This window comes from Helianthus annuus, chromosome 6, assembly GCF_002127325.2.
Source record: "Helianthus annuus cultivar XRQ/B chromosome 6, HanXRQr2.0-SUNRISE, whole genome shotgun sequence".
Taxonomy (NCBI): domain Eukaryota; kingdom Viridiplantae; phylum Streptophyta; class Magnoliopsida; order Asterales; family Asteraceae; genus Helianthus; species Helianthus annuus.
This window is the reverse complement of record NC_035438.2, coordinates 138,623,643-138,649,891: the sequence shown is the minus strand read 5'-3', so window position 1 is coordinate 138,649,891 and position 26,249 is coordinate 138,623,643. Positions and strand designations below refer to the sequence as shown.

Here is a 26,249-nt window from a genome sequence, read left to right as displayed (position 1 = left end):
CTCTTCCATTTGGGCAATCTTCGGGAATTCAAGGAGATGGGTATGATGAAGGATATGAGGAGTTTGAAGGTTTTGATGAAGACGGGTATGCTTATGGGGGTGATGGAAATCAAGGAGAATTCGGATACATGCAAGGTCAAATGCAAGTAATGCCAAGTGTTGGTGGAGTACAACAACAACAACAACTCATACCACAACACATTCGGCCAAGACCACAAGGGCCACAAATGCAACGCCCTACACCATTGCAACAAGTTCGACCGCAACACGTACAACCACAATTCCAAAGACCAATTCAACGCCCACCGATGCCACAACAACAGTTTCAACAACCAATTGCACCACAAGGGCATGTACCAAGGCCAATGGGTCCTATTCCTCCAAGGGGTAGGTTCGGTGTACCAAGGAGGCACCTTAGAGAAAATGTGAGGGGCATTGAAGTGCATTTTAGGCCGGTAATCACTCATAATCCTTCACCGGTAGTCATTCCTCACAATGATCAAGGGAGGACATTTGAAGTGAGGACTAACTCATTACAAAGCTTGCCTAAGTATAAGGGTTTAGCAACGGAGGAGCCTTACTTTCATTTGGAGGCTTATGACTCGATTTGCAACACTCTTGGGAGTCAAGGATTCTCAGCCGATGATATTAAATTGGTACTATTCCAATTTTCCTTGGAAGACAAGGCGAAAAAGTGGTTCTACACATTACCTTCAGCATCTATATATACATGGGGGGAAATGCAACAAACCTTTTTGGATGAATTTTACACTACTCAAAAGACGAATGATGCTAGAAAAGGGTTGAGGAGCTTTCAACAACAACATGGTGAAATGTTTCATGAGGCTTTTGAGCGTTTCAATATGATGATCAAAAATTGCCCTCACCATGGAATTGAATTGTTGGAATTAATGAATGCTTTTCACGAGGGGTTGAGTGCTGAAGATGCTCGTGATTTAATGTCTATCACCGATGGGACTTTTGGTACAAATTACAAGAATGATGATTGGGAGTTTTTGGAGAGCATGGCAACTACATCAAAAAGAAAAACTCAAGCATCGAGGAGAGCACGACCGGCCATTGCCCGACCTCAAGTGCACGCAATAGATGACGGTAATGTTCAAACCACTAACCAAATTTATGATGTTTGTGCATTGTGTAATGAAATAGGTCATGCGGCTAAAAATTGCCAAGGAATGGTGGAAGGGCAATATGAAGAAGTTCATGCCGTTCAAGGTCAATGAGGGGGTGGTAGAAATTATAACAACATGAATTCTAATACTTACCACCCCGGGTTGAGGAACCACCCGAATTTTCGGTATGGGAACCCTTCAAATCAAGCTAACCCAAATTTCCAAGGAAACCAAGGATTTCAAAGGCAATATCAAACGGGTCAAAGCTCTTCGGGTGGAAACGAAGTAATGGAGATGTTGAAGGCGATGCAAGTTGAAATGCAACGAATGAATCAACGTGATGAGGTTCGGATGCAAAAGGACGAGGCCCGTGATAAAGCGATTCAAACTTTGACCACCCAAATGGGTCAACTTGCAAGTGAAGTGGCGATATTGAAGAAAGCAAAAGGCCAGTTACCAAGTGACACGGTGATAAATCCCAAAAACATTAAAAGTGTTAATATCAATGTGGTAAGCACCGTTCCTAGTACTTAATTTAATGAAACATTGCTAACTTCTTCATATCAAGTGAATGCAGGTTTGGAAAAAGATGCCGAAATCGAGAATGATAAAGAGTATGGAGCGGCAATCGTGCCTATCCGAGTGGGGAAACTAAAAATTCCTCATGCATTGTTGGATTATGGGGCGAGCATGAGTGTGTTACCGGGTGAGCTATATGACATGTACGATTTCGGTCCGCTTGAGGATGTAGACACTATTGTTTGCTTGGCGGATGAGAGTTGGAGGCATCCACGGGGAATAGTTAAGAGTGTTATGATTCGTTTGGGAGAATTCGAATACCCGGTGGATTTTCTAGTTCTAGACTATGCTTCTACCAAAAATAGCAGCACAACAAAGGGTAATCTTAGGTAGACCGTTTCTATACACAGCAAATGCTCAAATTAATTGTAGAGATGGGATTATTACCATGACCGAAAAGAAGCGTAAGTTGTCCTTTGATGTTCAAACTAAAGTGATTAGTTATGAATCCATTGAGGGGAAGGGTGGTGAGTCTAGTGATTGTATAAAAAAGATGTTCCAAAGAATGAGAAGAAATCACCCACCGGATCGTGAAGAAAAGCATATGGGTTCAAGCAAGAGCGTATTTGATTACCCACCGAATCAAAACAAGATGGATGCATTTTGCTCAATGGCACAAGGAAGTGATGGAGATGGCAGGAGCCGATTCTTTGAGCCACCATAAATAGGGGTGGCACGGTCTGGCTGAAGACTCGAAACTTAGCACTGCTCGGGAGGCAACCCGGGGTTTTATATTGATCTTGTTGTTTTTATCTTTCTATGTTTTAGGGCCATGGCGACATTCAAGTGTGGGGAAGATGTACGGATATTTGTGTGAAGGTGGTGATAGGAAGTCGGATTGTCTACAACATCGGTTGTGTCAAACTTCACCAGGTCAATGTACTCTTTCCTTAGTCTTGTTATGTTCTTTAGCTTTGAAATTTTGGTAGTTAGTTGTTTGCTTTTGTTTATGGTTGGGAGGTTTGGGGGTGTATTAGTTTGATGTTATGTTTTGGGGTTGGGCTAGTTGATGATGTGTTTAAAAAAATAATAAAAAAAATAATACAAAAAGAAATTTGGGATTTGAGAGTATTAGCGAAAGCTAATGTTTTTGGGTAAAAGCGATCTTCCCCTCAAAACCATACATTGGGACAATGTATCCCACGTGTGGGGATGGGGGGAAATTTTTGAGAATTTTAAAAATTGTGAAATCAAGCGAAAAATTGTCGAAATTTGAACACTTGATATTGTTCCATTTGACACACCGACACCCATTCCTAGTCTTTTCTTGGTGAGAATTGAGCCACATATGAGTGTTATTGATATTTCTTTGTTTGAGTGGCGGTGTGTGTAGTGTGTTAATAGAACTTGTGTGTGAATACTTGTTAAATCCTAGAGTTAGCATGCTTTTGGAAATGATAGGGGACTTTTAGGAAGCCTCGTCTAGATGTGTGAGAGTGCGGGATTGGTGGGTTGGACCTCATACATTACATATATGAGCTTGGTATTGTGAGGGGTGGGGGTTTGGTCTTTAGAAAGCCATGTTTGAGCCTTATACCATTCGGTTGTGACCCAAACCTACTTCCTACAAAATTTTACCTTTTGAGATGACCCGGTTTAGGAGATTTAGGATGTAGTATTGATGTTCTTGTATATATTGTTGAGTTTGATGTGTTATGAAAAAAAAGAGATAGAGAAAGCGAAAAATATGAAGAAAAAAAAAGAAAAAGTGTTTAGTTTCAATGATAGTTAGAAGTTGATGATGTTTTGTATATAGTTGTTTGCGTTGTTTAGTAGGGGAAATAAAATCGGGTCAAATCAATTAGCTCTTTCATATGTATTCCACCATTTTCCTACCCTTGCACCCAGCCCCGTTACAACCCGTAAGTCCTTCTTGATTCATAAGCATGCTAGATATTTGTTAGGAGGAAACTTGATTCTCATACAAGCTTATTGTCGCACACACACACATACTGAGTGATTTAGCATAACATGCTAATTTATCTTGTCACCGAGAGTTCTTGTGAGGAGTGTGCCTTGTGGAATGATTGAAAGTTAGTAAAAGGACGGCACTTTAGCTTGGTTTACATGATTGATTGCTTGAGGGTTGAAAATAGTTTGTGAATGAGTTGCTTGGGACAAGCAACGGGTAAGTGTGGGGATGTGACGGGTGGTCCGTAGGACAACCCTTAAAATGTCTAAATGTACGCACATTCCATGCTTTATTCAGTTAATTGCTTGAACTTGGTAACCACTCTATGTTTGATTTTGTAGGTGTTAAAGTGCATAAAAGATGGATATTATGGAGCTTGGATGGATGCTAGATGATGGTGGAAACAAGAATTATTGATTCCACTTGTAATGAAAGAAACAAGAAAAAACATAACATACAGCACCGTAACCTACGGCTCTGGCCGTAGGTTACGGCTCCAACATGTCCAAATTTCATCGCCGTAAGACAGGAGCTCCTTGCCGTAAAGAACCACTCAGAGCCGTAACCTACGGCTGAGGGCCGTAGGTTACGGCACCCTATGTTGACCTTGGAGCTGCTGACAGCCGTAACCTACGGCTGGGAGCCGTAGGTTACACCTCCGACTGATCTCAAAATGTAACTTACACATTTATTGGCCATTTCATGAGGATTTATGGGATCTTATCATGGGTATTCGGTTACGGAAGATGGGGGACGAGTTGGGGGAGTATATTTGAGGCACTTGGAAGTGAAAAACATATCTTATCATCTACTATCTATCTAGTTTTGTTGGTGATCTTTGTGAACAATATTTCCTTCTATTTTGCTACAATGTTTGTCCAAGCCATGAGTGGCTAGGTTCTTTATGGTCATCTTTAGTTGAAGGTTGTTAAGACGGTTGTATTTTGATTCTCAATTTCTAGAATGGTAAACTTATTTATGTTTTGTTTACTATGGTGTTTGATTACTTGCTTGTAAATTGTTGAGTCTTGTTTTATCCTCTCTTGAAATCATACGTTCTTGGTGCCGTTGGCAATCGAGATATCATGGGTAAAGTTAGGATGGGGTAAGGATTGATTGGTCATCGGGTAACAACCTCATGTTCTAGGAATCTGAGTACTTCGTTCCCTTTTATCACAACAAGTAATTTTACATGAATCATGAATATGTGATTCTTTCTAGTGGATGATAGTACAACCATTGAAACAAACTGGAAACTAAAGATGGTCATCTGTCTCGAAATTGTTTACAACTAAACTTACATTTTTGCAATTAGCTTAGCATTCCTAAGTTTTAAAATCAAACAAATCAACTCTTGAATTTTATTTTCTTGCAATTAGTCTAATTTAGTTAATTTAGATAAACCTTGAAATAACACATATTCCACAAACTCCCTATGTTCGATACCCACTTACCACTATCTATTTAGTTATATTTGGATTAAATTTGATTGTGACCACGACATCACGTCAAATTTTGATCGGCCGTAGGTTACGGCTCTGAGTGGTTCTTTACGGCAAGGAGCTCCTGTCTTACGGCGATGAAATTTGGACATGTTGGAGCCGTAACCTGCGGCCAGAGCCGTAGGTTATGGTGCTGTATGTTATGTTTTTTCTTGTTTCTTTCATTACAAGTGGAATCAATAATTCTTGTTTCCACCATCATCTAGCATCCATCCAAGCTCCATAATATCCATCTTTTATGCACTTTAACACCTGCAAAATCAAACATAGAGTGGTTACCAAGTTCAAGCAATTAACTGAATAAAGCATGGAATGTGCGTACATTTAGACCTTTTAAGGGTTGTCCTACGGACCACCCGTCATGAGTCCAAGAGTATATAACAACCCAAATCTGTGGTTAAAAGGTATGTGCTTTTAGCATTTGATGTCAAAGGTACAAGACGTACTTGACGTATAGTCTAGTGTAATCCAGCTAGCAGGGGGGTTCCACAAAAGAGGAGTTTTGACTAATCAGATTCTCAAACGATCGATCGGAAAATGCAAACGAGTTTGCACAAACCATAGCATCCGCTATATGAATTTAAATTCAACAACTCAAATGTGATAGTAAAATGATCTGTCAGCTCCCGAATAAATGAATGGTAAGGTTTAGGGTGTTGACATTCCTGAATTGTGAGAATACACCGAATGAAGTGCAAGCGACTCTGGTGTATTATTGTCTTAATTCGTAGTTGCATCAGAATGTTTAAATGATGGGTCAAACAGAAATATATGTAGTTTTGTGTGGAACAGTCGACCATGATTAGCACAAGCTACAAGTTTGTAACGACTCTACAAGATGTAGTAATGACGAAATTCAATATTAGTGGTGACTGAACAAGTTCACCATGTTTGAAATCAAATGAAAGTGTACCGAAACAAGCCTGAAGAATTGATTTACACAATGTCATAAAGTTTTTCAGTTGAATATGGAACATCAAAGAGTCGTTGTTTTTAATCGAAGGTAAGAAAGCAATAAGTGCCGCGAGGCATTCGATTGATCATAAAAGAATCGTTAGGAGGTACACTGTGATATGAAATGAATTTATGTACCTTTGCCTCAACACGCAAGTGTGTCGAGAACGATTTAATCGTGATAAACAAAACGGATTTAGGGCAAGTTGTCAAATAATCAATTAAATCCGTGTACGAAGTGGGTCACCAAATAAGCGCAAGCTTCAATTTTGTGAAAGTATCCCCACAAGGTGTCATGACCAACAAATGAGTTAGTGAAGTCGTAGACCAAACAAGTCTACTACGACTCAAAACAAAAGAATCTTTGCCAAATGATTTGAATATGATGCTCTCAATACATCATATGACGTCCTAAACTGGATTTACGAAGTGGATAAGTTCAAGCAATTGAACTTGGTTTTAGCGTAACCTGGCAATAAACGTATGTATCAATAAAGGAATCTCGGTACGGTTACAAAGGTAAACCATGTAACTTGAAGGAAAGCCATTTCAAGGAAGTGTGTTGACCTTGGTAACAAAAGAGCCAACAATAACAATAATGTAGGTTATTCGAATCACGAATCAGTAACTAGGTTTAGCAAAATAGTATTTAAATTTCAATGAAGTGTTTGTTTGAAACGAAACCACATGCGCAGCAAATGATGCATGTATGTCATGAAAGTTTCCGAGTACTGAAGCAATGAGTACTTGCTAAAATGAAGAAACGACCAAGTATCGAAACAAATGTGTGTTCGCTCTTAGCGAAGGAAATCAACGCGATGCAACTACTATCAAGGGGAGTAGAGATGCAAACATCTATTTGCTAGAAGCAAAAGTAAAGATTTCAACAAAAGAAGTTTAAGTGCTTTTCTCTTTGGTCAACGGAACTGGCATATATGTCAGGTTAATGGTGTCTGCTTGAGTTAACCGATGTGGTTCCAAATCAACAAGCTTTGTGAATTTGGACCTGGGTTCCCGACGGTCCTAAGTACGTGTTTCCTAGATTCTCAGGGTTTCGTATTTGGTGTAGAATCGTTCTATGCGTCGTGTAGGAAGCACCATTCTTGTGTACGTCTGAAACAAATTATTGTCCCGCCATTTTCTCGGCATGCTTTCTTCCTGGAGTCACAGCTAATCACACTCGATCATCGGTCAGTTGTGAAATAATAGTTGAATCCTCACAGTAAGTTAAATAATTCGTTAATCCTTAGCAAGAGTTATCAACTCTAGTTGGTTAGGTCGTTCGGCTCCTGGTAGTTTGCTGTCAGTTCGGAAGGTATCGTCCTTCTTATTGACGAGCAGAATTAGGATTACCCAAAAGGGAATCTTGGTCTGTTATCTTCCTTCTCTAGCAATCACTGAGGTTACACTGGCAATCCTTGCATCTCCGAAAGTGTATGTCGCTAAAGTGCATTAACAGCAGGCGCTGCATCTGGAATTAAATCGATGCGAAATTCAACTTGTCGTTGAGGAGGTAGTTTTTGGCAAGTCCTTGGGAAAAACTTCGGGATATTCCCTTATCACAGGGGTATTTCCGAGTTTTGGTTCTTCGGCTCCCTCGTCCACGACATCAGTCATGACTGTTTCTTCGTTCGCCATTGCGGTACGGATATCAATCTCCTATTGATCATTCGTTAACCAATCCATCCAACTACCTTGTTGAAGTCTCCCAATTCACTGGCAGTAGAGCAAGCGTAAACTCACGTTCTCCGGGTCCTATTTTGGTTCTTCGTTGGCTTCCTTTAGCTTCCCATTAGCTAGTTCTATCGAGTGCGGGTTATCTAACTTACTTACTACCAAACCAAGTATACTCTCAAACCCTAGAGTTGCTAAGCTAAAATTTGCAGCAGTATCCAGTAGTGCAAATGCATAGTGTTGAGTAATATGGGTTGTACCGATATCCATGCTTGGATTCCTGGCGTGCTTCCCTAGCTCCGGTGTTAGACATTTTTCCCATGATTCTGTTTAATCTCCCTTGGGCAATCTTTCCTAAAGTGCCTCATATACCCGTAGTTATAACATCCCTTATCTTTCCCATTTCCTTTCTTTCCACGCTTCGTCTCACGCCAACACGTTTCCCTGTTGTGTCCCACTTTGCCACAGTTGTCACACTTCCCATTTTTACATCGCCCGGTATGATGACATCGGCACCTGTCGCATTTAGGTAGTTTACCCATGTACTCTTTTCTCTTTTTGGCCTTGTTGTTGCTACTTGTCTGGGTACCCTGTTTGAAATTTACTAACTTTCTCTTGTTGTCCCCATATGACTCTACATGAGTCTCCTTCTTCTCCTCAGAGGTTGAAAATTTGTTCATCCTGATTGCCTCTTCAGTCAAGGCCACACTTAGATTGATGGCCTCAGTGATCGTTGCAGGCTTTGATGTCGTCACCATGCTCATGATTTGGGGTGCCAATCCCCAAATGAAACGCTCAATCTTCTTAAACTCTGGATCTACCATGTAGGGAACAATACGCGACAGAACTTGGAACTTTTCCACGTACTCAGCTATTTTTGGACCTTTCATCTTCAAGTTCCAGAACTCAGTTTCCACCTTCTGGCTTTCTACTCTCGAACAGTACTTTTTATGCATTAACTCTTTCAGCTTGTCCCATGATAAGGCATACGCAGCAGCCTCGCCCATCGTCTGAACCTGGAGTTTCCACCATGACAGAGCCCCATCTTGGAATAGTCCGGAAATATACGTGACCTGATGCTCTGGGGCGCAGTTGCTCGCACGCAAAACAGTGTCCGTCTTCTCTACCCAGCGCACGAAGGCTACGGCACCCCCTGTGCCGTCGAAATGTAGGGGTTGGCAGCCCAAGAACTGCTTGTAGGTGCAGCCTGCGATATAAGCAACATTACTCGTGTAAGGTATTAACAAAGCACTCGTGGAAATGTCCAAATGTTTTGTAATGTGTCTTAAAGGACTAAACATTACTGTTGGGTGGGTTATTTCCTAAGGTACCTCCGCTGCGCTTGGAGCGAAGGGCCTCGTACTGTGCGATGACCTGTAAGAGGCGTTCTTGAAATTCCGCCTCTGTCATTGGCAGAGGGTTGTTGGTATCGGTGTTCCCTTGAGTCGACATCTTCCTAGAAGAAAGTCGGTTAGGTCAGGTCTTGTTAAGGCACGAGCACACAAGTCTCTATCTAACGAATAAGTACTCAGAGGTATATTACATATATGTATATACGCAGTCATTATAACATTTAATCACGTATCATCACAATTATTGCACAACTTGTAAATAGGAACGTAGCAAGTAAGCATGTAGCATTATAGTTATAGCACAAATATGCAGATTAACAACGTGCTTAGTGGGAACATAGTGACTAAGTTTTTCATTAGTTATCAGTCATAAGTATTGTCGCATTTTTAAAGATGATTGGGCTTTCGTTATCCTCCAGCCACAATCACTGTGTCTTACAAAATGTATCACATCAGAAGGGACATAGGGTCACCCTACCCTTGTCCATTAAATATGTTAGTGTGTCAAAATTACGTAGTCAGACGAGGTCTTCAAAAGTCTCCACAATCTCGGCTTATCATTAATGTCCTACCCAAATGTAATGCAATCCGCATAATCCAGAAACCAACTATACTGGTGACTGAGGTAGAGGAAGAAAGAAAAGTAAAATATCGACATGCGTGAATTCCTCATCGAGCTTGTATTTATGTCGAAGTAGTTAACTGATCTGCCGCTTGGTAGTAAGAGAAACGAGCATCAAAAACCAGGGAAAGGCGTTATAGCGGCAGATGAGAACGCAAAAGAAGTCTTTGATAATTGTGGAGGATCAAAGTATAGTGGCAATAAACAGTATGGAGAACGCGGTGTCAGCTCCAGCTTCAACATTCTGCGACTTATATCCTCAAACTGTAGTTGATGTTATAGGAGCACTCATTCCGTGTGTAGCCTCCATTAGATGACAAGGGTCTAAAATCAGCATAGTGTAGCATAGGAACCATCGTAATGGCTTGGCCAGCGTTGTAGAGGTGATTATAACAAATGGTGCGACTTGTAAAGTCGGGAAAAATGCTGCTGTAGCAAAAGATCGTTATGCGGGTGCTGACCTGGGGTTCCTTCCCGGGGTGCGGGTATGTCTTGTAAGAAAGCGATAGGCACATTGGCGCAATGGACGTCGGTCTTCACAAGAGCAACATCAGCGGTTGAAAGTGCAGCAGTAAATGTCTCACGAAAGGAGAATCACTAGTTGCAGGTACTGTCAGGTATAAGGGATGCAATGTCTAGTAAGCCAAAATGAAACAGGGTCATGAGCAAGTAAGGGTGCAGGATCAGCAGGTACAACTTCAGGCTGACCCCAAAAGGAACAGGAGCTGGCTCAGGAGTAGGCCCTGGGTTGTGTAAAGGTGTGGCGTCTCGAGCAAGTGATAGTTGCAGCAGTTATAATGGTGTCGTCGTCTGCGTCAGTAGTCGAAAGCTGTAATCTGGCTGTCTGTAAGGTTGCAGATGTCACAGACTCAAAGGAGTCTGAATTCGAATGTATTCTAGAATCAGAGGATGGCTCGTTAAGAGGGGTCTTCAAAAGTGAAATTAGTAGCAACGTTCTCGTCCATTCTTCCATCATCATGGGTGTTATCGGAAGGGCCATCAATAACAAGTCAACGTCATCATCAATTATTCGTTGAGTGGCCAACCTTCAGAAGGAATGTCCACAGGAGGCGCATTGTCGAGGTTTGGAGTCAAGAGGTGCTCTCCACCGAAGTGCCCAAATGGTGAGGCAGTCATGGATCGAATCAAGAATGTCAAGAAGACTTTCGTCAAGGAAGCCATCAGCAAGGGTAATTCATTACCAAGGTCTGGCAGCGCGGACGGTTGGCAGTCGTCATCGTTCTTGGTCAACACGTCAGGGTCACTCTCAGCGTCTGACGTAAATATCTCCGGCGCAGGTTTAGTCTCATCATCTGACTACTCCTTCCCTTAGGAAAGTGACGTGTGTGCCGGTACATAATAATCACAGCATGCATATAATTTTTAACACTTTGTACATTGCAAATAAAGATAATTCATATTGTAATCATGTATCCACATATTCGTCCTAGTCTTTCAGACAATCTCCCAGTCTCTCAGACTAACACATCTCGTCTCTCAGACTAAACCTCCCCCAGTCTCTAAGACTGAACTCCCTAGTCTCTAAGACTAATTCCCTGGTCTCCATGACCAACCTACCAGTCACTAAGACTGAATCCCTGGTCTTTATGACCAACCTCCCAGTCACTAAGACTGAATCCCTGATCTTTATGACCAACCTCCCAGTCACTAAGACTGAATCCGTGGTCCCCAAGACTGAACTATAAATATAAGTTTGAAATGTGTATTTGTGCCCTTTTTGTTTGTAAAAATGTTTGTTCCCTGGATCTGGACGTTTTTGTGTATGCAATGAAAACATGTTGTAAAATGTTTTCGTGAGAGCCCTAATGATCGTAGTCTAGACTCGAGAAAGAATCCTAGTTCGCTACGATCGAAGCTCTGATACCAAGTTGTCACACCCTGACTTTTGCGGAAGCGTGATTATGGTGTGACTTACTTGTTATCATTGCATTCAACCATATCAAACAACTATATGATAAAGTAGAGATTTGCCATCCATAAAATGAGTTAAAACATAACAACATTGTCTAAAACGTTGACTTCAAATTTAAGTTTTACAAAAAATATGAATTGTGTAAAAGTTCGCTAAGGACTCGTCAAAAGATATTAGTTGTAACCAAAGTTTGGAAGACGTGTCTCGTCCAGGATTAAGACACGCTGGCCAAACCCAAAGACCATGGATGACATCTTTTTACTTAACATGACTTGAAACTCCAACGCCTGCCAGATCCATACTTAATTTCCAGAAATACATGTAGTTTGAAAAACATCAACAAAAGTTGAGCGAGTTCATGTGTATGTGAGTCTGTATAAATCGTTAAAATGTGTCTGTATAAATGTATGTTCTTGGTATGTAGCAATAAGGAAAAAGAGATCAATTAATGTGTAGCTAATACATTAATAAGTGACATGGCCTAGGAAGCACTCAAACCTGTAACGCGTATTTTATACCGGTCCTTCCGGCGGACGACATAGTCACCACATGCAGCCACACGCTGGCCCATGTGTGGGGCTCGCAACACCCAATAGATCTATCACTCATGCCCCTCGGTCCCTATACAAGGAATAATGGTCTTATGAAAATAGCCTAACCATTCACGTGATCCAGCAGTAAATTCCTTAGCTAATCATATCATGTATAAAAGTGTTTGTAATAATTGTAACATGTATTTCACCCCCGAAGTTATAAAACTGAAAGCAATTAAGAGAAAAGGGGGACATGAACTCACAGTATTGTGTCTTCAGTATGCATAACCCAAGTCTCCTCAGTCAACACGACTACCTACAGTGTACTAACGTCTATTAGACGAACGGGCCGTGCCTTTGTTTAGTATTTGTGTTTTTGGGTTACATACCTTGCATTATTCCAAGTTATAATAATTATTTTTAGGGTAAATTACTTTTTGAGTCCCTGTGTTTTATAGGTTTTAACCACTTGAGTCCAAAAGCAAAAAGTTTAACGACCTGAGTCCCTATAAGCATTTTCTTTAACCATATGAGTCCAAATTTCTAACACCATCCACCAAGTCTGTTAACTACGAGGGCATTTTAGTCAATTACACATAAAGTACAACTCTTTATGCACAAGATATTATTTCACCATTTTATATTTATGTGTACTTATACACCAGATATGAATCTGCAATTTCTCAGTCAACTCTCTCTCTCATCCCCCTCTCTCTCCATCAACACCCACCTCTGTAGTAATCACCACTACCACCGCACTGCACCATGCCACCACCTCCACCACCACACCGCACCATACCTGAATCCAGCTTTCAGTTCATTCAACTTTGGCAATTAATATGGGCCCCTAAATTGGTAATATATGCTCCTTTATCACCACTTATTGCACATTGAAACAATAAAAGAATAAGAAACAACACACACCAGTGTTGACCCAGTTGACCCATCTCATATGATTTTCAAAGTAAATCAGCAACTGGGTTTCAAAGATCCATTGAAAAAGATGCAAACTTATTGTGGGTAATGATTGGGGTAGCAAGAAAAAGAATGTAAAGAAAATGGTTTTTCCTCAAATTGAATTTCATGGTCAAATGGGTTTTGGATCTTGACTGATAAAGTCATCTTTTCATCTTCAAGAATGTTCAAGAATCAAGAACCACCATTGAGATGGGGCGAAGAAGGTGATGGTGGTGTGGTGGTGGTGCGACGGTGATGGCCAAAGGGGTAACAGCCGCCACTGCTTCAGCCCGGTTCGAAGCTCCGGTGGCCACAGTCACACCGCACCAAAGAGAGACGGACAGTGTTGTTTATTTATTTTGCAAAAAGGAGGAGGGGTTTAGGGCCGACTTACCAATATTGTTAAACATTTGTAGTTGAAAGTTTAGAGCCGACTTACCAACCTGTGGCAGTTGATGGTTACCAAGGTCGGCTAAAACATCCTACCTTTTCTTTTGAAAGTTTCATCCAATCCAAAAGATTTCTTCATTCTTGATTTCCAAGGTCGGCCAAAACATCCTACCTTTTCTTTTCAAAGTTTCATCCAATCCAAAAGATTTCTTCATTCTTGATTTTGTTTCCAGTCCAGGTGTCCCCCTTCGCAATCACGAGAGGCCAAAAGGAGGAGGATATTAAACAGGGTCCACTGATGGAGCTCAGATCTGTTTGGGGATTAAAAGGAGGAGGAGGAGATAACCAGGTTGAAGATGTGAGAGAGAGATGTAGATTTAGAGAGAGAGAGATAGATAAGGGAGATGACAAATATGTGATGTGTGTTTGTGATAAATTAGTTTTTAAGTATAGGGGTAATTTGGTCTTTTAACAAAATTTAACCAAAAAATTCTAACTGTGTTAGAAATTTGGACTCAAATGGTTAAAGAAAATGCTTATGGGGACTCAGGTCGTTAAACTTTTTGCTTTTGGACTCAAGTGGTTAAACCCATAAAACACAGGGACTCAAAAAGTAATTTACCCTTATTTTTAGTTTTGGAATAATTGTTTTTGCAGTGTCTCTGTATTAATGCTCCTCAAGTATTCGTATTTCCTTACCAAGGATGGGGTATTCCTTATATGTATTTTCGTATCTGTATTTGTATATCTTGCCAAGTAATGGCGTCATATTTCGGTGTATTGTTTCAAATAAAATATGTTAATATATTCCCAAAACCATATATTCCAAGTCTCACTTAAATATATATAAACAAACCTTATTTTGTTGAATCATGTATTGTCCCAGAAAATATATATTTTCTCAAAAACTATATATCTTCTAAATATACTAGGAAAATATATTTTTTTATCTCTCAAAAATAATACATTTTCTCGTTGTCAAAAATATGATATACTTAGTAACATTTACGAAATCATATTTTCACTTCTCTTATTTCCAAAATAATATTTTCCAAAAATATCGCGTAATTGTATATTCCGAAATATATATTTTAAGTCCCACTTAGTAAATATATTTTAATCACTTGTCTAAAACATTTTAATTCCCAAAATATAAATATTTTTCCCAAAAATAGTATATTTTACCTCATACATTTTCCCAAAATAATACTTTATCAAAATATCTGTATCAGAGTATCTTCCGAAATATACATGAGTTACGTTTTAGCGTATCGTAAAGCAACGATACTTGTGTAACTTAAATATTTATTTTTGTGAGCGCGTTGATATTGTTTTGGAAGTCGTATTTTCATGATACTTCAAGTTATATTATTTTTACCCTAAAAATAATATATATCTAGTTCACAAAATAATCACATAATCACACAAGCGTTTCATTATGAAATATATATTCTAAATATATATTTAACAAGTTTTATTTACGAAAATCCACCTCCGGTACTTGGTATTTTGTAATAAAAATCATGGCGAAGTTTATTTCTGAAAACAAGTTAAAGATATATACGTAAACACTTACTAGAGAAATATTTTCTAAGTGTTATAATTCTGGAAAAATTTCGCCAGAGTTTCCTCTGTAAATGGAGGCGTCCATGCTTTTAGCATATGATTTTCTTTTTGTTAAAATCAATCAACCAATTTACCAATCAACAACATACAATACTTATTCATCAAACTTGATAAAAATAAGACTAAACCTTAAACTCATGAACTTGAAGGTTTTTGTTAAATTATGTAGTAAGTCACTAACATATTTAGTAGTTTTTGTTAACTTTAAAAACATGTTTAGTTTCTTAAAAACTTTATTTTTAAAGAACTTGAAGTTTCACAACTTCTTGTCAAGATTTACAAAAATACTTCTTCATGAAATTTCATTGTTACACAAGTGTTTACACACTTGTTTAGTTACTATAAATGTGCTTCTTTCATAAAATATCCGGGTTATGACAAAACTAGTATTTTCCGCTTGGTTCTTCCGAAAAACCACTTGTGGATCTTTAGATCCACAAGTTTACAACTTCATTTTACAAGAAAAATTATGTTTATTCAAGTTTCAAGTTCATGGTGGATGGTTTCATCATCTTTCACATTTCTAACACTAACATACTACTAGTTCATGTTCTTGAACATGATCTAGTATGTCTAGATGATGATCCATCCCACTTTTAGTAACAAACAACATCAAAGATTCTCAACTATACAAGATTTACATGATTTACACACATAACTTCTCTTTATCCACCTTGTTCATCTTATGTTCAAGACTTAAGTTATGTTTTTTAGTGTTTCTAAATTTTTAACCATTAAATCACCTATTAACCACCATAAACAAGATCAAGATGATGATTAGAAGCACTTACTACTAGCACAAGGCTAGGGAAGAAACAAGATATAAATGTGGTGGATAAAAGAAATCTAGAGCGGTTCTTGAACTTTTGAAAGCACCGGGCTTGTTTGTAGGACCTCTTGCACCTTTGTATATGTGTGGATTGTATGAGCAAGACTTGAAGGTGGTGGTATGGTGGTGGGAAGGTGGCGGCCGAACATAAGGGGAGAGAGGAGAAGAGAGAGCTTGTTGAAAGTGGGTTTGTGAATGTGAAGTTCAAGACCTTTGTGCTTACTTATAAACCAAATTCATCTTTAACCTTTGTACGTAATGTTCCTTTATCCATCTACAAGATCAAATAAAATAATAAAGAAAATCATGGGGGTGTCCCCACCTCCCATAACCGGTTGGGGGGGGGGGGTGTGGTGCTAGTTTGGTTCCAAATATTTGTTAAGTAATTTGGTTGGAAAGTAATGGTATTAGTTAGTGCTTTATGTGTGTTGTTATTTATATAGTGTGTTAGGGTGTTCGGGGACCCTAACTAGCTCAGAAAAATATAAACAATATCTTTGGTAATATTTTTATGTTCCGGGTAAAGTCCGGTTATTCGGTTGGTTATTGATCCGTTAAAGTGCTAAATGAAGCTTTAAAGCGCCTTTTATATTATTTTTAGTGATACAATAAATTACCAACACGTTGGAAAGTGTCTAGAACCATTTTACCAAGTTTTTGCACTTTAATAGTTATGTTAAAAGCTGCATTTTTGAGTTTAGTGCAGAATTTTGTAATTAAAGTGTGTTTTAGACACTTCCGGTCACTATAACTATCACCTAGTGACACAGTTTTATGGTCCTCACCTCCCTACACTCCCTACTAGTGTAGTAATCTACTCCCGGCACATATTGGGCTCGGAAACAATGTCTGTCTAGTGCTGGTAATGTCAGCATGTTTACTGGGTTATCCGCTCACTGTGCTAACTGTGCTTTTGTGCATCAAGTTTGTCACTGTTGTTTGTGTGTAATAAATGGAGTGACAGTAATAAAATATGATGCATATGTATGTATGCAACAGTAATCAGAAGGCAGTTAAATCATCAGTTGTAATCAAGCACAGTCATTAAGCACAAATTAAATGTTAATTAATTGTACGGATGAATGCAAATTTGATAGTTGTCACAAACCTATCATTCAAAGTTCGCGCGCGTGCGAGTATAGCGATTGCGATTAGCGAATACACAGCGAGCAACATAGCATACAGTCATTCCCCAAGTAGTAGCGATTTGTTAACGTTTTGATATAGATGTGCAGTGTGATTCGTGTGTGTCGATCAAAGCGAGAGCGGAAAGCGAATAAATCACCAAAATCGAAGCACATAAACAAGTCAAAACCACATAATAACATAAAAGCCACATAAAACGACACATTATCAGAGTCAGCGATGGCGAAATCCAGAATCGAAACACATAAAATCGAGAGATAGATTGTCTTAGGCTCGATAGACGTCGACTACCGAAAGTGATTCGACTATTCACAAGGACCTTTAGTACACACTTAGCCTTCGGGACTGTGCTCTCGCTTTGAATTTGGGCGATCGGCACGCATCCTTCGAGTTATAGTGTGACTTCAAGTCGTTGGAGTCTGTCGAGACTTTGGTAAGAGTTTTGTAAAAGCAAAAATAAAGATCGGAACAAGTCGTCAAGATTCGGGTTTCACCCCTAACTTATAACTTCGTTCCTGTTTTGACAAAATAGAGAAGAAAATCTACGTTAAAGTACGGATTTCACTCTTGATTCAACGCAAATTCTCGTGTTTATAGATAAAAATGCGGGTTGAAGAAACGATTTGGTCGAGAGTTTGCGGTTTTCACACCTAATCTCGGCCTAACCACTCGTTCATGTTTGAAAAGCAGAGTGCAGTGATAGTGTAGTGTAAGCGAGAATAGCGAGAGATAGCAAGTAAGCTCGTAACAAACCCCTAAGGGTATGCACAAGTCGGTCTGCTAGTACTTAGACTATAGACTAGGTCGTTTCTAAGACATCGACCCGGACTAGGTCGAGTCTTGCCTAATTCCCTATAGTTATGGCTCTGATACCAATCTGTCACACCCCAACGGATGACGGAAACATCGGGGCATGGCACTGAGCGAACAGATTGTCAAGAGAAATTCCATAACGACTAAATTACCAAATAGTTAACATTATGTACCATACCATAATCCATTAAGTAATCTAATTATTACAGACGTAGATATTCTCCAAACAAAACATGTTTGACAACTCATATTTCAAATAAAAATAAATTGTCTTTGTTTCTAGACCTCATCCTACTTGATTCCACAAAAGCGGGAAAAACACCACATCCTAGCAGGTAGCATCCTAAACACCTGTCACATACGTTAAAATAAAGGTCAATACACATAGTGTAAAGGTGAGCATACAAGTTTGATATAGCATAATAGAGTTCGAAATAGTTTACGCTTAACCAGCATGTACAACGTATAATGTGAAGCATGTAAGTTATCGATAAAGATTCTATCAATACCAATGACTGCGAGTAACGAGTTCGCAACACATGTTCACCACTGCGAACACGTGAAGTAATATCCTTAACAACCCCTGTCCACGACAAGTGCTGAGTCCAAACTATAGTACTATCGTTGCTAAGGCAGGTAGACAGCAATCAATGTGTAAACATAACAAACAGGTGTTGGTGCATATGTCTATCGACTTCGTCTTGTATCGGGTCTTGTAATAGATTAGATAGATCAGGGCATAATTTACGAGAAAAACGAGAAACATATAGGTTTGAGTCATTTCGCACGAAATGGAAAGGTCATTTCGCACGAAATGAGAATGCCAGTTCGCACGAAATGGAAATGCCATTTCGTGTGAGCCATTCCATGCGAATTGGCAGTGCCTATAAATAGGAGCCTTGATCATTTCATTTGTAACGTTTGGTTTCCGGTAGCGAAGCTCTGCCGAAGTGTCTCTAGCATTGTAAAACGATCTGATATCAATACAAGAGACAATTTAAGTGAATCTAATTGCAAATTAGCTGAAATAACTCCGATACGTCTGTTTCCGCCTTTCGTATTGGACGAGATCTCTTCTGAACGACTCGTTTGGTCGTGCAAACGATCCTACAAGTGGTATCAGAGCTCAGGAAGAAGAGTTCTTACCATTTCAGGTTGATTTCATCAAAAAATTCTGATTTCTACTCACTTTCTTCACATTTTTCAAATTAAACAAGATTTTACGGTTAAAATGGCTTGATTTTCTCATATAATGTGCGAAACACTATTTTAACAAATCCTTGAAAGAATCAGATCTAAAATCGAAGTAAAACTTGATCAATTTGTCAAAAAACTATCCGTTCGTGTGACGTCAGCACCAATTCGCACGAATTGGATACCAGATCATTTGAAACTACTTCCAATTTGCACGAGCTAAGCTTCCATTTCGCACCAAGTGTCCAACTCGCTTGAAAGGACCATTTCGTTTGGAAATTACCCAATTCGCATGAATTGGTATCCCATTTCGCATCAAAGTGCCAATTCGTTTGAAATTTGGTTCCATTTCGCACGAATTGAACATGTTTGACACCAGTTCGTACGAATTAAGTCTTATTGACACCAGTTCACTTGAAAAGAGTTCAATTCGTTTGAAAGACTCCAACTCGTGTGAGTCAGTTCGCTTGAAAGTGTTCCGGTAGTTCAGTTCGCTTGAGAGTTGATTCCATTTCGTTTGAAAGTCTGAGTTTGTGAAACTTTTGATACCGAATCATGGAAAACGAATTCTACAATGCCTTTGCTACCCCGATCACTGTGACTCAGAATACAATGCTAGAAAATGAAACGGGCACCATGCAAAAACCGCCTAAGCTTATGGATATTGAGGAGTATAGTGGATGGGCGGAACGTTTTGAAAATTGGGTTCAAGCATATTACTTAGATGCATGGGAATGTACTGAATATCGATATATTAGACCGGTTAAGGACACGGAAAGAAGGTTGATATCAAAGATCTAAGTGTTGATGAGAAAAAGAAATACAAAAATGAAAAGATGATGGTTAGTCTCTTGCAGCAAGCTATTAAGGAAGAAATCTTGATTTTACTACAACACAGCGGAAGTGCACATTCAATATGGAAAGAACTAAAATCGAAGTTTGTTGGAAGTAAAGAGATGATCAAGAACAAAATGTCACTTTTGAAGAAATAATTTGATCTATTTCGTGGATTAAAAACTGAAAACACCAAGCAAATTATAGAAAGATATTGCAATTTGTTGATGAACATGAAGAGATTGAACATCAAGAAAGATAATGATGAATTGATTGAAAAGTTGGCCGATGCATTGCCACAAGATGTCTGGGGCACGTATCTTATGATGTTGAAAAATAAACCTGAATTTGACAATCTAACGCTGAACACGTTTATTGAACAACTCGAAGCTCAAGAGATGGAACAACGAAAGATAGCGAGAATGAAGGACTTTGATGGTGAACAAGACATTGGTCTGTATTACAAAGGAGGTACTAGTAATAAGACCCACATTGCACCAAAAATTGAAACTGCTTGCAAAAAGTTCTTCTGGAGGATCATCTCAAGGATCAAGTTGGAAAACTGGATTCTCTTCATATCCATCATTCGATCCGAATTTTTCAGCAACCAAGAATGGAAAAGTACTACAATGCAACATTGCATTAAATCTTGAGAATGATCAAAATTACTCTGAAGAAGTAGCCAAAAATCATATGTCTTTGTTGGTGACTGTGTTAGAGTCTTATGGGAGTTTAGTTGCAGGAAGGATCGAAAATCCAATGTTGACAAAAGAGGATTACGATCAGATCGATGCTGAGGAGATGGAATTGATGGATATAAAGTGGTGTTTGGCTAGTGTGTTGAGAAGAGCTGAGAAGTTTAAACAAATTATAGGAAGAGATGATTTCCGTGATTCTAATGTTTCTACTTTAGGATTTGATAAATCTAAAGGTACTTGTTTTCGTTGCAGGGAGAAAGGGCATTTCAAGAGAGAATGCACAAACCGCGAAGCAAGTGGAGCTCAAAATCCTTTCGGAAACAATGATTATTATCGGAAAGCGATTTATCATCAAGTTGCTCAACAGCCGTATCAACAACAATCAACACAAACTGCTCATGCTAGGAAGGAGATTGAAGAATCAAAGAAAGCTTATTTAGTTAATCAAGATGATAAAAGATCGTCAAAAGGATTTAACTGGAACAAATATATTTCAGCAGAGAGTAAAGCATGTTTGACAGTTCAAGATGATGAAAGGCTTCCAAAAGATTTTAGTTGGGATGATTATGATCCTAACAGAACTGCAGATCATAAAGCTTTTGTTGCTCAAATCGTTGAAGATAGTGCTGATGATTATTGGGCAGATAGTATGAAAGAGCATTTAAAATATCTAGCCGAGAGAGATGCTGAAAATGCTCGAGTGGCAAAGCAGAAGCTTAAAAAACAAGATAAACATGATGATGAAGATGTCCGTGTGATAAAGAAGCAGGTGAAAGAAATTCCAGCTTTCGAGATTAAAAAGGAAGCTGATGCAGAAAAGGTGTCTGAGAAATGTGAAAACTGTGAGACTATGAAGAAGCAAAACAATGAGTTGATTCACAACATGAACAGACTGAAAGAATCGTATGATGTCTTAAACAAAGCCATGAATCAATATAATGAGTCAAGCAGTGAACAAGCTACAGCTATGAAGACACTCAATGGAGCTTACATGACAAAGCAGAAAATCGTCAATTATTACATTGAGATGTGTGCTGAGCTTGAACAAAAATTGGAAACTCAGAGGATAGAAACTGAGAGAGTAAACAGGTTATTGAAAAGTTACTCATGTTCTTCTTATGTGATTGACAGGATTTACCCTACAGTGGAAGGCATGAAGGCGTTTGAAGAAGAAACATCTGAAGAGAAGAATTCCGAAACAAAAGAGGATACTGAAGTAAAGAATTCTAGTAAGAAACAAAGTTTTGGCTATAACAAGTGTCCACCCCTGCTTGAAAATGGATATTCTCCACGAAATCCTAATTCAGAAAGAGTCAAAAAGGCAACCAACTTACAGTGGGAATCTGAGCCTTCAGATAACTTGCCAGACAACATTGATGTCACTTTTACATCATCCGACACTGATCATGAGTCCGAGTTAATAAAGAAAGTGGTCGATCAGGTGTTGGAAAAAGATGAAACGGAGGAGTCAAAGTCAGTGTCAAAGTCTGAGTCCGAAACTTCAAGACCAACAGTTAAAAAGGACAAACGGGTTTATAATAAAGAATTTCTGTTATCACAAAATAATTTGAATGACGAAACATTCAAAGTAGCATATACTTTGAATGATTCTAACAAATTATATTCTGATGAAGAATTTCCAATAAGAGGTGTTAAAACTGAAATGATTAACAAGGTTTTCAAACTACTAGAAATTAATATTTCTGAAATAAAAGATGTAAATCTTTCTGAAAAACCTAAAAAGTACACCTCAAGAGTTCAACAAAAATTAAACAAGAAAAAAGGTTACAGTTCTGGTTCTGGTTTTCAAAAGAAACCAAACCATAACGGTAATTTCAAAAAGAAAGGTCTAGGTTTTATTCCACCGAAAAATCATAAAAATGAGAAAATTTATAAACCAAAAATTGTATTTGTTTCAGGGATATCATCAGAAGAAGAAAAAGAAAATTTGTTCAGGAAGCAGACAAACAAAGAATTCCTTGCGAAAAAAGCAAGAGGGAATGAGGAAGGAAGTTGCTCAGAAGAAAAAGGAGGCAACAACTTGTTTTCAATGCAAAACAGTTGGTCATATTGCCAGGAATTGTCCAAAGGCAATCCAAACAAAACAGGGGGTCTCTGAAAAACTAAAAGAAAAGATGGTTGATATTGAACCACCAACCAAACAATTTAAAGTTTTCAAAAATTCAAAGTTTGAGGTTGGTGAATGTTCAAAGAGTGTTTACAGAAGAAAAGTGAAGCTTAACAACCAAAAGTGGGTTGTTAAGAAATCAGATGCTAGTTCTGGCGATGAATCTGACTCGTCAAAGTCAGAGGAGCCACAAATTGAGATAAAAGGTGAAAATTCAGTTCCGCCATCGGATGATGCAAATTTTCCACCATTGCGGGCTGAAAATTTAAAATCAAAAATTGGAACAGTTGAAATTTCAAATCAATTCTTTTTTGAAAAGAAAGAATTTGACGTTGAAAAAGCCTTTAACCCCACAGTTCAAAATATTTTTGGAAAAATGATTGAAGGGAAGATCAAAGGGGTAAAGGAATTTTATGAAAAGAAAACGAGTAAACCAGATGAAGATGGTTCACCCCAGGTTAGTAACTGGGATAGAACCTATCATGACTAAAAATCTGGACTTGCCGGAGCTCCCAAGTTGGTAATCGTGGAGCAGGAATCGGCATCTTTCTAAAAAATCTCAAAAATTGTTATATTTAAATTTACAAATGGTATGGTTTGGACCTTCAAGTGGTTAAAAAAGGGGGTTTTCACCTACAAGTGGTTAATCAAGGTCATTGAGTTGAACTTGATTTAACTTTCAAACAAAGTGATGAGTTTATCCCCGATTTTATAATTGAAATCAACAAAACTTATTTTCCGGAAAAACCATTTTGATCAAAACAAACTTAAGTGTTTTGAAATCATAATGGGAAAATAGTTTGTTGTCAGGGGGAGTTCTGATTGTTTATGCCAAGTGGATTGAGAATTGAAGCTTGAAAATCAGTTTGTCACTTTATTTGTACAGTTTGTTTTCAAATTTTCCTTGAAAATCAAAAATTGAAACATATTTTTGATTTTCAGGGGAGTAAAAAAATTTTAGAAATTTCGAAAATTTGAAAAATCCAAATGTGAGATTAAATATATAAAATGTAATATTTAATCTTGTAGCCTATATAATCATTTATATTATATTAGATCAAAATATATTTATTAACCTATTAATAATTAGTTGGTAATTGTTGATGGACCATATTACCCTTATTAACTAATTGGGTTTCCTCTTGGGTGTATAAATAAGGGGCTTATTAGAGAGTTAAAGGGTTACACGGTTACACACATTACACAATCACAACCCTCATTAACATCAAGAATTCGTGACTCTCTCCCCTAACCGAAATTACCCTACTTCGGTTTTCATCACCATCATAACTTACACCCTAAAGAGGAACCAGATCATCCTGACAATCATGTCGAACTCAATGGCTGCATCTCTGACTGGATTCTCTGCTGGCCTGTCTGCTGTAACAGGTATTATTTATGTTTTCCATTATGTTTAAACAGAACTGATCCAACATGTGGTATCAGAGCATATGTTGATAAACCAGTTCTGTTTTCGTATCCATTATTCTTGGATCAAAATCTGGAAAACGGAAGTTTTTTTAAGCCTTAAAATCAAAAACTGTTTTCGGGTTGTTTGTGACCGAAATCCCTGTTTTCGGAAACTGTTAATTGATAAACCGACTCGAAATTATAAAGATTAAACTTATTATCACGAAATCCCTTACAAAACCATTAAAATCAGGTTTCGGATTTCCAGATTATGTTCTTATTTTGTTAGGGTTCATCATAATGTTCTAAGAAAACTCGAAAATTCCCTAAGATTTGGAATATAATTTAGATTAGTGGGTGTTTTTCCTGTTTTTGATCTTTATTTTATCTAATAAAATTCCGAAAACTGTTAAAGAGATATCAGTTATTATTTTCGAAATATTTTGATAAGATTAGATCAGCATTAAAACAGGAAACATTATCCCACAATCCCTTAAATTTCGAGTTTTCAGTTATTATCACAAAACAGCTGTTAATGAGGTTGCTACTCGCAACCATGAGGTTGCTACTCGCAACCATGAGGTTGCGACTCGCAACCATAACGTGATTTATCGCAACCAGGAGATTGCTACTCGCAACCATAAGGTTGCGACTCGCAACCATAACGTGATTAGTCGAAACTAAGGTTGCGACTCGCAACCATAACGTGATTAGTCGAGACTAAGGTTGCGACTCGCAACCATAACAGCACAACTCGAGACTAAGGTTGCGACTCGAGACTAAGGTTGCGACTCGAGACTAAGGTTGCGACTCGAGACTAAGGTTGTGACTCGAAATCTCAAAACTTAAGCTGTTTAAGGTTGCGACTCGAGACTAAGTTCGATCCGCGCTAACAGGTGGTTTGCTATTAAATACTTGGTTTTGTCAATACTTAATTCATTAATCAGAATCAGATAATTTTTTACAAAACCAAAATAGCTTAACTTGGATGAGCTTCTGATGTATTAATTCTGGCCAAAGCTGATTTAATACATCTATTTATTGTTCAAGTATTATAAAAGGCTATGTTAAGTATGCATTACAAACCTGAAATGTCTTAATTCTGGCCAAAGCTGATTTAATTCATTTATGTTTAGCATGCTTGACAAGTGCATAACTAAAGTGATTGTCTCATTTCTGGCCAAAGCTGATTTGTCACGATTGCTTTGCACACATACTTAAATGATTACACTTCTGGCCAAAGCTGATTTGTCTTCGTTTAAGTAGAATTTTTACTAAGTCTATTATTTTGATGTTAGTAATAGACATTATCACAGCTTCATAATTATAATGGTCATTATTTATGCCTGCCTTAGTGTAACAAGCCCATTAGATCACATTAGGATTTCTTCTTTTGTATCATAACTTGCTCATCTTATTTCCACTACCAGCACCCAATTGCGGGATTCCACCTTTGACTGGTGATAACTTTGCTGAATGGAAGGATGCCCTCATGCTTACTCTAGGATTGCTAGACTTTGATTATGCTCTAAGAGAGAATAAGCCAGCGGACCTTACTGCCACCAGTACTGCTGCTGAGCAGATAGTCCATGACAAATGGACTAGGTGTAACCGCATGTCTCTCATGTTCATGAAGCAATCCATTCATAACTCAATCAGAGGGGCCATTCCTGATTCTGAAAATGCTAAAACCTATCTGGCTTCTGTGGAGGATCAATTCAAGGGAACATCAAAAGCACACGCTAGCACTCTTATCCTCAAGCTGGTGACAACTAAGTATGATGGGAGGAGCGGCATTCGCGAACACATCATGATGATGCATGATATGGCCAATAAGCTGAAGGGCCTAGAGATGGAAATCAGTGATGGTTTTCTCGTTCACTTCATCATCACTTCGCTTCCTTCGTCCTATGAAGCTTTCAAGATCAATTACAACACTCAGAAGGACAAATGGACGATGAGTGAGCTGATCGCTATGTGCGTGCAGGAGGAAGAGCGTATGAAGATGGATCGCACAACTGATGTTGCTA

The 26,249-nt window shown here is 38.5% G+C and overlaps 1 long non-coding RNA gene and 1 other non-coding gene across 2 annotated transcripts; one reads left to right on the top strand and one right to left on the bottom strand.

The window, feature by feature from the left end:
• Positions 1 to 789: 789 nt before the first annotated feature.
• On the bottom strand, positions 790 to 895 carry LOC118480101. The gene has a single exon (XR_004861737.1). It is a non-coding gene; the product is annotated as a small nucleolar RNA R71 (small nucleolar RNA).
• Positions 896 to 12,782: 11,887 nt separating this feature from the next.
• Positions 12,783 to 13,799, top strand: LOC118479883. The gene is made up of 3 exons (XR_004861215.1): positions 12,783 to 13,049; positions 13,332 to 13,618; positions 13,775 to 13,799. It is a non-coding gene; the product is annotated as an uncharacterized LOC118479883 (long non-coding RNA).
• The last annotated feature ends 12,450 nt before the right edge of the window (positions 13,800 to 26,249 follow it).